Source organism: Ursus americanus, chromosome 1 (assembly GCF_024610735.1).
Source record: "Ursus americanus isolate L20-20 chromosome 1, mUrsAme1.1.p, whole genome shotgun sequence".
NCBI lineage: Eukaryota > Metazoa > Chordata > Mammalia > Carnivora > Ursidae > Ursus > Ursus americanus.
In genome coordinates this window covers 47,094,050-47,109,946 of record NC_142127.1, presented here as the reverse complement: position 1 = coordinate 47,109,946, position 15,897 = coordinate 47,094,050, and the positions used below count along the sequence as shown (strand labels likewise).

The 15,897-nt window shown below is 39.4% G+C and overlaps 1 protein-coding gene across 1 annotated transcript in view; it reads right to left on the bottom strand.

The window, feature by feature from the left end:
• CERS6 (ceramide synthase 6) overlaps window positions 1–15,897 on the bottom strand; it is a 293,290-nt gene that overhangs the window by 56,953 nt on the left and 220,440 nt on the right. The window lies entirely within an intron of this gene.

The following is a 15,897-nucleotide window of genomic DNA, read 5'->3' as shown; positions in this document are numbered from 1 at the left end:
AATGAGTAAGAGGTATTTCCTACCCTCTGGGAGCTCACTACAGAGTGGCAGAGGCACAAAGGGGACCAGTGACTATGGAGAATGTGATAAACACCAGGACTAAGGCCATGTCACCAAGGGTGTTTTATATGTAAACCAAATAATTTGAAGCTATGGGAGAAATTGCCTCAGAATTTCAAGCAAAGAAAGTTATTACATGGATTTCTACTTTAGGAAAATCTTTTGGGCAGCAGCACAGGTCCAACGGAACCACATCTCCAGCTACCGAGGCTGGGGATTCTGCCTCCTTCCTCTAGAACATGTCCAATGGGATGGTAAAATAAGAATCCTAGTATGTGGCTTTTCTGATGAATCCTACACAAACAGGCCCTAAATTTTAACCGTTACCTGTCCATAGTCATTAGAAAAAAAATTGGCAAAAGTAATGATAAAATGGCCACCTTTATTTGGGTCATTTTCACTGGAGCTGCTGGTTGGCCCATGTGAAAAGATCATCTTTCTCTGACACTGATTTATCTCCTGGCCATCTGGACATGGTTTGTATGATGCAGAATTTCTGTTGCTTAGAAATACAGTCTCTCATTTACTAATATTTTTACTCTTATTTATATTTTTATTTTTTAAAGATTTTATTTATTTATTTACTTGTCAGAGAGAGAGAGAGAGAAGGGGAAGCTGGCTCCCTGCTGAGCAAGGAGCCTGATGTGGGACTTGTGGGACTTGATCCCAGGACCCTGAGATCGTGACATGAGCCAAAGGCAGACGCTTAAACAACTGAGACACCCAGGTGTCCCTACTCTTATTTATTTTTTAAGATTTATTTATTTACTTGAAAGAGGGAGTGTGTGCACACGCATGAGTGGGGGTTGGGGCAGAGGGAGAGACAGCATCTTAAGCAGATTCCCCGCTAAGCTCAGAGCCGGACACAGGGCTTGATTTCACGACCCTGAGATCATGACCCGAGCCAAAATCAAGAGTTGGATCCTTAACCAACTGAGCCACCCAGGTGCCCCTTTGCTCTTATTTATAAATCTATTTCTTCCAGAGTATACTTGAACTTCTCTGGATTTAAGTGCCAAGATTAGCCCTAGTGGTGATCTATTTGAAGTCTTGGAAAAAATAAAGCTATTTATGTAAAGATAAATAAATTAGCCAAAATGAAAAAGAGCATGTTATGAAACTGAGAAAGAGAGAGACAGAAAGAGAACAAGTATGTGCATATGCTAAAATACAGAGCTACTGATGTCATATAGTTTTAGATTTGAAAGGTCAGCCTCAGTGATTTTAAATGGTTTTAAAACATTTAAGCAATGGCCTTTGTTTAGATACTGAAAGTAGCTAATGATTATCCATAAGTAATGAAATATTGCTATTAGGTCCTTTGCCATTTATTTCATTGTGTAGTTCCCATACTGAAAAAATTTTCAATTATTTGGTTTTATTTTTTAATTTTTAAGAAGATTTTATTTATTTATTTGAGAGAGAGAGAGTGAGAGAAAGTACAAGCGAGGAGGACAGGGAGATGGAGGCTCCCCGCTGAGCAGGGAGCCCAGGACCCTGAGACCAGGACCCAAGCCGAAGGCAGCTGCCTAACCAACTGAGCCACCCAGGTGCCCTGATTATTTAGTTTTAATTTATATAACATGAACCTACAAAGCTGTGGATATTTCTACTGTTTAAATTCCTGTGATACAGAACTTTTTTAAATGTCTTTTTATGTTTTATAAAATAAAGCTTTAAATGGCAATGATAAAGTTAAATTTGTATGTTAAAAAAAAAACTCACAACGGTTCAGTGGTTCTGTATACACTCTCATGACTATATTCAGAGGTTACTTTTCTGCCTTGGAAAGTGCCAAACATTTTACTGATAACCATATGTACTGACGTAATTACTAGGATAAACAATGCATCAGTGTCCTAAATATGGTCAGACAGTTTTAAAAAATGAACTGCAACTACTTCTCTTCTTTTCAACTAACCTAGTCTCCAAATTCACCATGTTGTATTGATACTGGATACAACTGTTGGAAAAATCACCTGTCTTGTGTCAGTTCCAACTGCCCACAGCAGAATTACAGAACCAAGTCTTGCAAACTGCTGACCTACCACTATGGTCCTTCCTTCAGAACCACATTCACCGCACAGTTTTCAGCTCACTGGCAGAGAGAAATAATGATCATGCTATTTAATGAGTCTCATGAGTGATTACGTACAGACTCAACTTACCAGTTTTACCTATTTCTGATTTTCTGATGTACTTGTGGTCTCTAGGATTTTCCTAAGTCATTAAAGTTGGACAACACCAAAATGCCTTAGGTATACAATGAAAATTATGCTGATAACGTTTTCCACTGGAAGGTGAAATCTCTTCTCTCCAGGCTGTTATCAAAAATGTATGAGGTTCCAGTACCTGGAGTACAGTGTTCTACCAACAACAGCTACTTCAAAACAATGCATCAGGTGGAACTAAGCTATCAAATGATACTCCAAACTGTTTCCTAAACATAATTAAATGAAAACATACAGTACTTAATCCAATAGCTCAGTGAGTTTATATTTGCCCATGCTCAATATGCAGATTTGAAGTCTAATCAGCCAAGTACCTAACCAGAACATTTTCCACATTTCCTATTGTTCAGCCCTGAATGACTGCTCTGGATTTATTGAAAGAAAACAAGAGTTTTTCTCTATTTTGTTTAAAAATGAATACATATAAATTGATTAAAACACTTAGGGATGATTAGGACCACTTTATAATTATGTTTCTTAATTCGTATCAGATATAAATGTCCGTAAACAACACAAAGCTCTCGGCAATATAGCACACATCCCCTAAATATAAGAGCCTTGTTTTTGAGACAAGGTTTGTTTTGTGAAGATGATTTCTGCATATAAATCCCCTGGTCCTGGAAAACATTTATTACTGAGAGACTCAGAGTTATGCCCATGGCAGAAGACTAATTTTCATTATGCAGCCATTATCTGTATGAATATGAAAAAAGCATGAATAATGAATTTTCTCTTTTACATTTCTGCTTCAGAAAGCATTATACGCAACAAAATACATTCAGTAAAAGCCACACAATCATTATTTTATGTGTTACATCTCCTTATCTTGATACCTTTAAGCAGGCACTGAATTTGATCCAAATAACATTTTTAAGTAAATTGTCAACTTGGACCTTATCAATGCAGGGTAAGAACTCCCATCCTCAGGTTTGTTATTGCTGAAAACGACGGGTATGTGGGTAGACACAGGCCTGGCCGCAGGAACCTTAGCATCTTAGGTTGAGAATATTTTCCTGCATTTTTGGTAGCAGCAATTAGGTAGAAAGATTGTGATTTCTTCTTGGCACTCAGACTGAGGGCTGATTCCAAAGACCTTATTCAAAACAGACTGGTCTGGCCACCTGTTTCACCGGTGTCCCCCACCTCCTGCTGTTCGGCCATATTGTTTCTGGACAACTTCACAGCCAACATCAAGGGCTCCTTCTATGTTTGCTGCCTAATATGGACCCTGACCTCAGCCCTCATTCCAGCAGCTGTTCCTATGTTAATTATCAGAGATGGAAAAAAATCAGATGTAGTCTTGACTCAAAGTCAATTAGAATGAGTCTGTAATGAAAGAATTCAGGGAAGAGCCTTCCATTTTTAATACCAGAAACTGCTAAGATAATGCTGTTTTCTTTTTTTTTTTTTTTCCTTATTACATATTGAATGGCATTCAGAGAACTTAGAATAGCCCCTTTGTCATTTCTGTGTCATTTCCACAACAGAAATCACTGGATGCATCTACAGTTACAGCTACTTGGGCTCCATCGCCAACTGTTGAAATGAGAAATGGCATCCGTACTTTAGTTCTCCAGGGTAATTTCTTGCAAAATAAAATATTAGTGGTGAAAGGCCAGAAGGACCACCCTCATTAAAACGTTTAAGTCTGGTGTTCTGCATGATGGGACTCCCTTTGCAATGATCGGGAGGCCAAGACTCTTGAAAATAATGCTCTGTCTCCAGGAGGCACCAGAAATTCATCTTGATGTACAAGTTTTTATGAAAGCAAGATTGACTCATTTCTCATTAGGGGAAAAAAACCTACCGCAGACAATAAGAAACTTAATTCTCTAAATTCCCATTTGCTGGATAAATGCTCATAATTTCTAATAGTTTCTTTTGGGAATAATCTTTGCAACGAATAAAGCAAAACGCTGGTGAACCTTCTGAAAAACCAAAAAGACCAAGATTTTAAGTGATAGCTGATTTAGATGTGCATGGATAGTGAAGAATATGAAATAGTTCTAAAATGCAAGGCAAAGAAAAGACACTTCCTTCTCAGATGCAAATGACATGTATTAACTCTGCTGAATTTAACAGATAAAATTAACAAACACAATAAACTTATAATAGAAAGTTACCTGAATAGAAATCAGGTAATTATCACCAGGTTACCCATTTAACAGATTTTTAAATTCTCTAAGGAAACGGACATCATAAAAAAATTTTTTTTTTTTTTGAAAGAGAGAGAGAATGGAGAGGGAGGGGCTGAGGGAGACGGAGAGAGAGAATCTTAAGCAGGTTACCTGCTCAGCATGGAACCTGACACCGGGTTGATCTCACAACTCTGAGATCATGACCTGAGCCAAAATCAAGAGTTGGATGCTTAACAGACTGAGCCACCCAGGCACCCCAGCAACAGTGTAATTTAGAACTGATTTCATTGTATGGCAACTGCAACAACAGTCAAAATCTCTCAGGTCTATTTGTTTTGTTTTGTTTTAAATAGTTTTCTTTTTTTATTTGAACCTTCAAGGTACCTAGAAAGTTGTGTGACTTTGACAGAATAACATGTTATTTTTTATAGAGATCAATAACACACTGTCTTCCTATCTCTTCACTAGGGATTTTGCAACCTGAGGGTAAACCTCAGAAAGCTGGGGAGAAGCACAGTTGTGCAAGCAGTGGACTTAGAGCCCATACCTTGGCAATGTGCAGGGGAGAGCGGCCACGCAAGCTCCATCTCCACCACAGCCCAGATGTGCCGATGCAAACGGGGAGGATCTCAGGCAAAACTTACATATGGCAAGAATAATCATAGGTACTTTTTCCTTTGAGGGAATATGAAAATAGGTTCTCAATCTTTGGCTATAGCTCAAGTCCTGATTAACAAAGCATGAAAAAATATATATACTTATATATATATATAATATTTTTAATATATAAATATGCACATTTATATATACATAAACTTTTAAAAAGCTAAGAAACAAGAGACTAAAAAACTATCTAGGTCTTGAGATGATGACTGAAATAAAAGTATATTCATGGTGATTTACAGAAATCAGTTGATTCTGATTTGCCCCATATTAGGAAATTTGAGGAAAATTATACTTTTCTCTTACCCATGTGTGGTATGAAAAGTTCACAGAACATATTTAAAAATATCAACTTGGGTATCTGCATTCTCCCTCAATTTATCTGGCTATTTTATTTTTAGCTGGCCTCGAATGTTGGTGTACAATAGAGAGAACTGGTTAAATATTCCATTAAAAAAAAAAAGATATTTCAAATAACAAGGCTCTTCAAAAACTGTAACTTGAATTCACTGTCATTCTCACAGACAGCCTATGCATGCTAGGGTAAATATTCACGGGAAAATGTGGGAAGGGATAAAAAAGTGTGATTGATTTGAGAAATATTCATTCAATTATAAAGTGGAGTAGTTCTGGCAGAAATTATTCGGTTATCCCTTCTCTAAAATTCAATCCACGAATAAAACTTCATTTACACTTAATCTACAGTCACATTTATTTCAACACTTTCTTTCCAATAGACTAGATTTTTCCACCTTTGGACTAAATATATACAGACTGAGGTCTTTGCGGAAGATAACTGTCACAAGCAGACATCATTCTAAAAACAAGTTGTGTGCCAAGAAATTGATTAAAGACATCTGAATTTATTATTGTCACTATCAAACTGCTTGAAAAATATGTACTGATGTGATTTAAATATCTCTATTAGCCATTCTCAAATCTGACATCCTAACTATTCAGCAAATATTTATATCTAGGCTACTCTGGTTTAGAGCAGAGAATGGCACAATATGGCCCCCAAGCCAAATCTGGCTCTCCGTTTATTTTTGTAAATAAAGTTTTATTAGAACATTGTCACATTCATTTGCTTAACCAATGTCTATGGCAGTGTTCTTCCTACAGCTGAGTACTTGCAACACAGATTGTGTAGGGGCGCCTGAGTGGTTCAGTCGTTAAGCGTCTGCCTTCGGCTCAGGGCATGATCCCAGAGTTCTGGGATCGAGCCCCACGCTGGGCTCTTCCGCTGGGAGCCTGCTTCTTTCTCTCCCACTCCCCCTGTTTGTGTTCCCTCTCTCACTGGCTGTCTCTCTCTCTGTCAAATAAATAAATAAAATCTTAAAAAAAAAAAAAAGATTGTGTGGCCTGCAAGTTTAAATTATTTACTATGTAGCCCTACACAGAAAAGTCAGATGGCCCCTGCCTTACAGCCACATCTACATACGTATTTTGGGAAACTCAGGTCATGTTATCTGAGATATAACAATTGCATAGTGTCATGTCCAACTTCATCACATTTTCTTCAGATAAAGGATGTACGAGAGACCTAATTTTCACAGCTGTTCTTAAGTAATCATAGACATTACTCTTAAAATTCAGACAAACTATAAAAAAAGAGTTTTGGCAGATATCTCCACTAAAATTCTCGCGATAAATTACAACAACAACTTCAAGAAAATCTGAAAATCAAGACATTTTTTCACCTGTTTTTAAAACAAAAGCTCTCTGTCTGGAGGCGATATTATTTTCCCTACTGCTAGATGTACTATTACTTTATAGCTTCTGGGAACATATATAAAGTGAAATAAAGAACCGCTGTCCAAGCAGTGTTTACCCAGTCTTTCTCCTGTGTAACATTTATGGTACCATTTCAAGATCAAGAACTCATAATCTTGTCTTCTATGAATTATTTAGTTAATATTTAATCTTTAATTGATTTTATTACTGTGGAAAAGGATACAATAAAATTTTATTTGTACAACAGAAAATAGTAAGATAGTGCCACTAATTCCCTTCCAGTGTGCCTGGCCAGAGAGCAGAACTTAATTTGCGGCTCCCTGGAGTCCTGCTCCATGCTTTCCTGTCCTTTCCCCGTCAAGAGAACAGTCTTCAAATACACTATGCTTTCAAGTGACATAGACATTTTTCTTAATTATATACACATGTTTTTTTTTCTCATTGAACTTGGGGTCTTCAGAAATTTTCATCACTAGCAGTTCTTGCCACATTCCAAGTACTTGGAGTTGGAGGCCTTTTATATACGCCTTCTGGGCTCTGTTTAAATTACACTTGGCCCAGTCACACTAACTTGTACAGCTTTTAATGCTAGGAGGGTCACTTCTGAGACATTTTAAATATACTCGATAGAACAGTCTTAAGTGGTACACAGGCTTACAGACTTTTTATTCTCTCTCTCTCTCAACATCCCTGAGGACAAAAGCAATGGCAACACTTAATGGTATCAGGTGAACCCACTCAGGCTGAAAACATCCAGAAAGATCAGTAGGGGGCAGACAGTGCTCAAGTAAAATCAGAAACATCCCAGGACTCAAAAGCTGACACCTTCGTATTTACTGCAAAGCCTTTGAGGCCCAAAATGACAATGGGCAATCAGGGACTCAATTTTGTGCTTTAGATGAAGATGAAAAATATCTCCTTCATGTCAACCAAGTTGGGACGATACTGCAAGCTGTCAGAAGGGGTTCAGAGGAACTCTTACTGTTGCCATCAGCCTTATCTCTAGTCTTCTAACTCCTGTCCCTTCAGCTGCCTGAGCTCCCTACTCTTCTTCACAAATTGCCAGAAATCTATTGGCAGAATTCACCTGTCCAGCTTCTTCTTGCTACCATGCAGGCCTCTGGCCATGCAGTTTTTTTTCTGGCCAGAACCCTAGTATTTTCTCTTTTCCAAGCCCCACTCCACTTTGACCACCTGGTGAACTATCTACCTTCCAATAATGCCAACTAATTCTCAAGTTCCAAAGGCTCTGTCTGACACTGTGATTTAGTCACATAAAGCAAGGACTATTAGAACCACATTTTATAAAGAAACTGAGGCACAGAGACACAATGTAATTATTCCGAAGTCACACCGTAAGAACAGGCTGAATTTGGTTGTGTGTGACTCCAGAGCTCAGGTTCCTAAGGAGCCGGCAGGCTGCTGCTCAGAGACAAACGTGAGAAGTGCTGGCTGTGAGGAAGGGAGTCGTAGCCAACTGAAAACATACAGAAGTGAGAGACTAACACACAGAACACGGTCCCTATCCCGAAGGTAGGAAGAGAAGGTGATCAAGAGCAAAGGTACAGGGTTAGCCATGAGTGGAAAGGGTGCCCCTTCTGAGGAGGCCGGAATTAAAGATGTGGGAATAGGTCCGTCGGTATTTATGGGGCTAGAAACAGAGGGAATTTACGGAGTTGGGGAGAGAGTTAGAGCTACAATAAACCAGAGTGTGTGTCTTCTCAAGACCCCTAGGATGGCTTGAGAGAAACTCCCCAGAGGAAGCTGAATGACTGAACCCCCCCCCCCAAATGAAAGTGGATCCTTCCAAGAGCCAATGGCACCTCCTGTGAGAGGGTGGGACTCCAGAGGCCCCAGTCGTGAAGGCGCAGAGCCCTAGGCCGGCAGCACTGTGTAGATCCTGGGGTGTGGGTCTCTCTGCAATGCAGCAATGCTGCGGCCTGTACACTGCACTGGAAGAAGACGTTCCCGGCCACGGCCCTCCCGCACTGCGGCCACGCCCCAGGACTGCCCTGCGCCCGCGAGTTGGACTGGGACCTCCAAACGTGCTTACGAGCCCCCCTCCGGCAAGGCCCTTGGGAGTCTGATTGCCGGATGAAGCCACCAGTTAAGGCAGCCTTTGAATAAAATCCTGTAAAATCGCCCCGTAACGCATGCTTCTTTTCCAGACGCCGCCGCTCCATCGTTCTCTCAGCAGCCTGCACGCAGCAGTGGGCTGCGATGTTCTGGTCACGGGTGGTAGCTTACTAAAATCAGCTGCCTCTTCCTCCCTTCTAGTCTGAAGACACAGCAGTGAGAAAGGAACAGGCCCAGGGCTCAAGAGTCAGGGCAGCAGCTCCGAGGTTACACGGAGAGAGAATACCACGTCACACTCCACCCCTCTCGGCATCACCAGGTGTCCTCTGGCATGACTTTAGCTTTTCAAACAAAGAAAGGACACACTGATGCCAGCCGGGGTCCTTGAAGTCCTATCTCTAGAAAATACTTAAATAACGTATGCCAGCAGTTCTTGCAGGTTTTGGTATCAGAACACTTTTGGATTTTTAAAAACCCTGAGGACATCAAAAAGTGTTTGTTGATGTGGGCTATGTCTCTTCGTCTTCGCCACATTAGACATTGGAACTGAGAAATTTGGAAAACATTTATTAAGTAAAGTCTATTACAGGTTAATTAACAGAATTATTTTCATGAAAAATAACCGTATTTTCCAAAATAGAAAAAATAGTGAGGAGAGAGGTAGTGTTTTACGTTACTGCAAATCTCTTTGATGTCTGGCTTAAGATAGGAGAGTTGGATTCTCATTAACTACCGATACCATCAAATTGTCGCCCTAAGTTATTTTGGTTGAAGTATATAAAGAAAATCTAATACTAAACAGTTGGAAAAGGGAGAAGTATCTTAATAGTCTTTTCAGATAGTTATGAATATTCTTCTTTGATATTGTACCAAAATTTGACAAGTGGGATATTCTTAAAGGTTACGTGCAATATAGAATCTGAAACCGTATCAATACCCTTTTCATATTCTTTTACATTTAAGTCCTTTGGTTGTTTTGACCTTTGGATGGATCTTTTACTCATGTATGACTTTGTGGCATCATGCATTAGTTATTTAGAAAATATTGGTTCACTGAGTTAATATTTTAAAAATAACTTTTATTAATATCCCTACCAAACTCATCAGATAAGTCTTCATGGATTGAGATGTTATCAAGCTCTCACTGGTGGACAGGAGTCTTCCAAAAATCTAATTTTTGCTTGAAAGCTTGAGTTTTATCATTGACAACAAATAATGTCAATTTTTTTTGAAACAACTCAACAAAATCACTTTGTACATTTTCAAAAAAAAATGACTATCAAATACACAAAAGCTGGAATAACCACAGTTTGTCATTTTCCCAAGTAAAAATGAGATTTATGGGAGAAAAAAAGCAGCTTGTTCAGCTCACAACACAAAGCACTAAGTGCACGTGATTTTCCTGAGACACTATCGGATTCATTGCCAGGCAGCAAAAGTTCTTTATGCCTACTTCCCATTTTATCACATAAGATATTTTTAAGTATATACTCAAGAATAGAGAGTTAACAAAATTAACACTTTTTAATGCTTCATCAAGAGCATTCTTAACTCAAAGTGATATTTTTTTTCTTCCTGTAAGCATGTGACAGCAAAGAAAACTAGGACTACTAGTACCATTGGGGGCCACTGCCTGCAACTTTGCCCTCTATTACTTCTGGACTATGAGTACAATTTCAACAGAGTCAGGAAGGCAAATATCATCTTAGTATTATTATGGAAACAGCTTTCACCTTGCAGATCTCCATGGGTCCAAAGACTACACTTTGAGAAGAGCTGATCTAGAAAAATTATCTCCAAATATTGTTCAAGGAAATGATAATTAGCCAAATTATTAATAATAGCTGCACTAGTCAGGATAAACTAGATTACATGTCAAAAACAAAGCCCTTAAAACCTCAGTGGTTTAAAACAAAAGTTTATCTCTTCTTCACTGCATGTTACCTTGGGCAGGGAGGGGGGCTGGTACTCAGGGACCCAGGCTGAGGGAGCAACTTACATCTCAAATGTTACCAATCACGACATTACAGGGGAAAAAAGACACTGGAAGGTCTCACCGGTGATTAAACACCTCAGAGTGACTCAAATCAGTTCTCTTCCCAGCCTACGAGTCACCTGGCCCCATCCAATGGCAAGGGGAGGCAAGGCTGAGAAGTACAATCCTACAAGTGCCTGGGAGTAGAGAGGTGGCACTATTTGGTGAACCAAGTTAATTACCACAGTGATAGCCAACTTTTATTGAGCATTTATTATGTGCCAGGAACTGTTCAAAGAGCATGGATTGTTTATTTATGCTCACCCCCACGAGTTAGGTTATATGAACTCCATTCTTTGGATCAGAAAACCAAGGCACAGAGAAATAAAGTAACGTGCTCAAGGTTATTCCACCTTAGGAGTGGTGCTGAGCAGGCCGACTGACTTCAGAGCCTAAGCCTTTAACTTCTAAGCCAAAATGCCCATAATTATTCCCCAGTCTAGAACAAACTGAGAAAAATAATGTTTTCATAAAGATAAATTTAAAGGATTGTCCTTTATTACAAGGTGTCCTTTCTCCTTTAAAATGTTAAAATTTCCCTTCCTTTATGAATTGAGGGTGGTAAGTAGTAGGTGCTTTTAAAATTTCCTTACTAGGCAAAGTAAAAGGTTGGCAACCTTAAGTTAGTTCTTCTTCTTAATTATTTTTGCTAATTTTAATTGACCAAAAATATAATAATTTGTGACCAATTGTTTTGGGGTTTGTTGTTGTTGTTGGCTGGGTTTAGCGCTATGTGTTGATTCAACCAAATTTTGGTCATCATGTGCTAGGTAATGTTCTAAGCTCTATTCGTCAAGCATTGTACCAGGCAGTTTTTATGGATATTACTTCACTTAATTCCATGCCATCCTGCTTCCTTATAAGGGAGATTATTGCACGCATTCTCTTTCACCTTAAAACTAACTGAAGCAGGAAAGATCTGGAACGTGGCAAGCCCCTACTCGGAGGAACGGGTGCCAGTTATCCCCTGCAGAAGTTACTAGAGAGCAAACACAAGCCCGTCAATAAATTTCTTGCTAAACTCCTCTCTCTGTGAGGAATCTTTTCCAGGATGTAGTTTTTCTTGCAGGTTAAAGACTAAAAGAGCAATAAGCTGATATCACCAGCTGGGCCCTGGAACTCGGCCATGGATGATTTCCTACAAAGGACTCCGAACACAAGCAGTGCTTACTGGCCGAGGGCCCAGGCTTTCAGGCCAAACAGCAGCTTAGTTAAAAGGGACATAGGGCTTAGATGCGAGCAAGCTGTTCTGGGCTCCAACACATTTATTAGTTTCTCTTGGAAAATTCAGATATGCAGGAGAAATACTCATTGTGAACAGGTGCTAAAGAACAGAATTTTAATAAAAATTGAGCCTTGGGATATAAAAGATGTTTCCAATAATGCTGAATACTGAGAATGTACCTGTTGTTTTAATAAGATACCTTAACAATTTTGTTCTTACAGAAGAAGCAAGGAACACAGGAAGGGATGGAAGGAGAGACAAATGGAGGGAAGAAGAGAAAAAGGTAAGTAAGGTAAAATCCTCATAATATCTTGGTAGCATATAATAGAATATTTAAATTATAAGTCCATTATATACCAAATGACTACATCTGGGCTTGTCCTTTCCCTACAGGAAGGTTAATAATAATGTATCTCATCACTCATCAAATAAGTACCAACCCTGGAAAGGATCAAGAGAGAGGCATTTTAAACACCACATTCTATTTGGAAACAGAGCAACTAAGGAAAAAAAAGGCTGGCAATACTAGGACACTTCTAGAGAAAAAGCGTTTATGAATATAAAAGCCACTTTAGAAAGTCTCATAAACTCATTAAGTCACAAAAAATGATTTCTAAACCTCACTTCAGTTATTGATTTTAACAGTCTGAGGCATGCATTCAGATTCGACGTTTATAAATCCTGGCCTCCACTTGAAATGGCCATTCAAGTTCATTGTCATTTAATAGGAAAACTAAAGAAACATTCTTTATAACTTTCTATTCATAATCCTATGAGAAACCTTCCATACTGTGTTGTCAATGGGTGTCTTCAAACAGTTCTATTTCATAATTAGGAGGCAAGCTGTTGTGATAGGGTTTAGTTAATAGTTGGTAGGGATAATACAAGAAAGGGAATGTATTTGGCAGCCAGGATATTGGATTAAGCCTTGCTGATGGATGGAAGAGCAGATCCTCCAAGCACTAGAGCAATGGAGAGGGAACGCTCAAGGACCTGCAGTGATAGTCAGCAAGATGCAAAGGAAAAAAGCAAGAGCTACAATTCACTAAGGAGAGATGGCAACAGAGAAAAAGGCCTATCTTATTAAAACCCGTGCTGAGTAATACACAGGTCTGGCAGTGCTAACTTCCCATTCTGTGCAACAAAGAGGAATAAACCAACTGCACCAGGAATGTACACAGGGACTCTGACTAGCTGAAGAAGGGGGAGGTGCCAGATGTCTAAAACAAGCTATTGGTGTTGACTAAGAAAAAAATGGAGACTTCATTGCTAAACATTGACAATATGTATAGGCTTGAGATCAATTCCTTGAACTTCACTGTAAAATTACCCTTTTTATATACAGGTGGTTTCCACATTGATGCAAGATATATTAAAATCATACAAAATGATACACTTCAACCCTTGAAAATCATCCCCTTATGATAACTATTAGATAACGGTCATTTGACTTAAAAGAATGAAGACTCTATGAGTCCTCTTGGCTCACTGAAAACACACGTTACATGCACACTGAGAAAGTTCGAGCAAATGGAAGGGGTTTGGTGACTTTGGGTATAGCAATGTCTCGCTGGGACTAGGCTCCCGGGAGCCGAGTACAGTTCCCATCTTGCTTTTATTAATCTACTTGACTCTAGATGGCATACCTAATTCTCGCTAAGCAAAAGAGAAACCAATAAAATGGCAAAGAGCTGCAAAAGGCTTATTACTACCTCTCTAATGTCAGGAGCAGGGCGAGGCAAGATAATGCAAGAATTGTTTACATGCCTAATCTCAGAGTGAATCACAGAACCTTGCTGGGTAAACTTGGGCTCTAATTTATTCCCATATAGCACAACCTTGAAAAATTTACATAAACTCACTGTATCTCAGTTTTCCCAGCTACAAAATGGGAAAATATTCAAACCTTTTTGTATGCAGGTTTTTTCTGTAGCTACCTGGGAAAAAGTGCTCCTCAGAAGGAAATAAACTGCATATTACTCCGCCTTATAAAGAAAGGACATTCTGCCACAGGCTATAGCACAGATGATCCTGACGATATTATGCTAGGTGAAAAAGCCAGCCACGAAATGACAAATATGGCATGATTCCACTTATATGAGGTACCCAGAGTAATCAAATTCATAGAGACAGAAAAGAATGGTGGCGGCCAAGGGCTGGAGGAGGGGAAAATGGGGAATTAGTGTTTAACGGGTACAGAGTTTCAGTTATGCAAGATGGAAAGAGTTCTGGAAACTGGTTGCACAATAATGTGAATGTGTGTAATACTCTGCTGAATTGCACACTTCAAATGGTTAAGATGGTACAATTTTATGTTTTGCATTTTCACCACAATTAAAGGTTTAAAAAATAAATAAGTAAATGCACAATAAGCCTAGCACCATGCCTAGCATGATCATGTAGACATGATCAGTCTACAAGTACTAAATACAGGAATGAAGAAGACTCTTCACGTAAGACAGATGAGATCTAATCTGACTGGCATACCACGACTGAGGGATCTTTAAACATTTCCAGAAAGTGACCCAGCATGGTACAATGAGGAAGGAACCACAAATGATCGTTGTCAAGGAGTTATCTCCTCTGCCAAGCTCTAGCCCTCACAGGGACCATTTCCTTCTGAGAATCAAGCAACAGACATCTCATGCAGGCTGTGCAGTCATACAAGGTAAGGAAAGACAGCTTCGTGCCAGCTGAGAGAGCCTCTGCTGGGGGACAGTGGCAGGCATGTCCCTGGGGAAAGGGTCTGCAGTACGAGGGACACGGACTCGTACGTGTTCTTCCGCAGCCATTTGGGTGCCACTTTGCAATTTAGCAGCTTTGGCAGCTTACTGATATAACCAAGGAAGTTACAGTGTTCCGGTATTGTGCTCCTTGACAACACAGAGTTGTTTCCAGAGGAATCTGGAAGATATCCATTAGTAAGTCAGAAGACATTCTGATTAGTCCCGTTTATTCACCTGCCCTAAACTTACTGACCCCCATCACCAGCAGGTGCACTGATGGCCATGGTACAAAGACAAACATATCTTGCTCTTTCACCCTTCAAGTCTAGGGAAGGGACAGAAGGCAGGCCACCAGGTCACAGTTCATTTAGGAATTTTCATGATGTGTTTTGATGTTAGATAACTCTAATTAAGGAAAGACTCATTCATGGGGTTGGAATACGGAGCTTTCTCTCTCCCAGGGGCTACAAATACAGTTAAAAAATAGAATATGTACACACTGGGCACTTGTAAACTAAACCCAGAGGAAGGAGTGGTCAAAAATCCTGGAGGAATTGGATTAGCCTTCAAAGAAGAGATTACTTTTGGACTAGGTCAGGTTTGGGAGGAGGAAACAGGATATATTCTAGCCAAGGTAAGGTCTTGTAAAAAAACAAAGGTGCATGAAAAAAAATTATATCTGAACAATGATGAGAAGATACTCTTGCTAGGACGTATGTGTGTGTCAGGGGAGAGGAAGGGGGGTGATGAGACTGGAGAAGTAGCTTTGAATCATGTTGACAACCCTGAATATTACTCCTACTTAGGTAGTCTGGCTTTGTCTTGAAGGTTTTAGAAATATAACTTCTTAGGTGGCAGACAGGCAAGAATGATTATTTAGATAGGAGGACCATTTAAAAGGCTATTACAATAGATTAAACAAAAGTGGAGATGACTCCAACTAAATGTGTCAGTGACATTAAGAGTTCAAGTATAAGGAGAAGCAAAGAGGAGAGCAAAGGAAAACGCC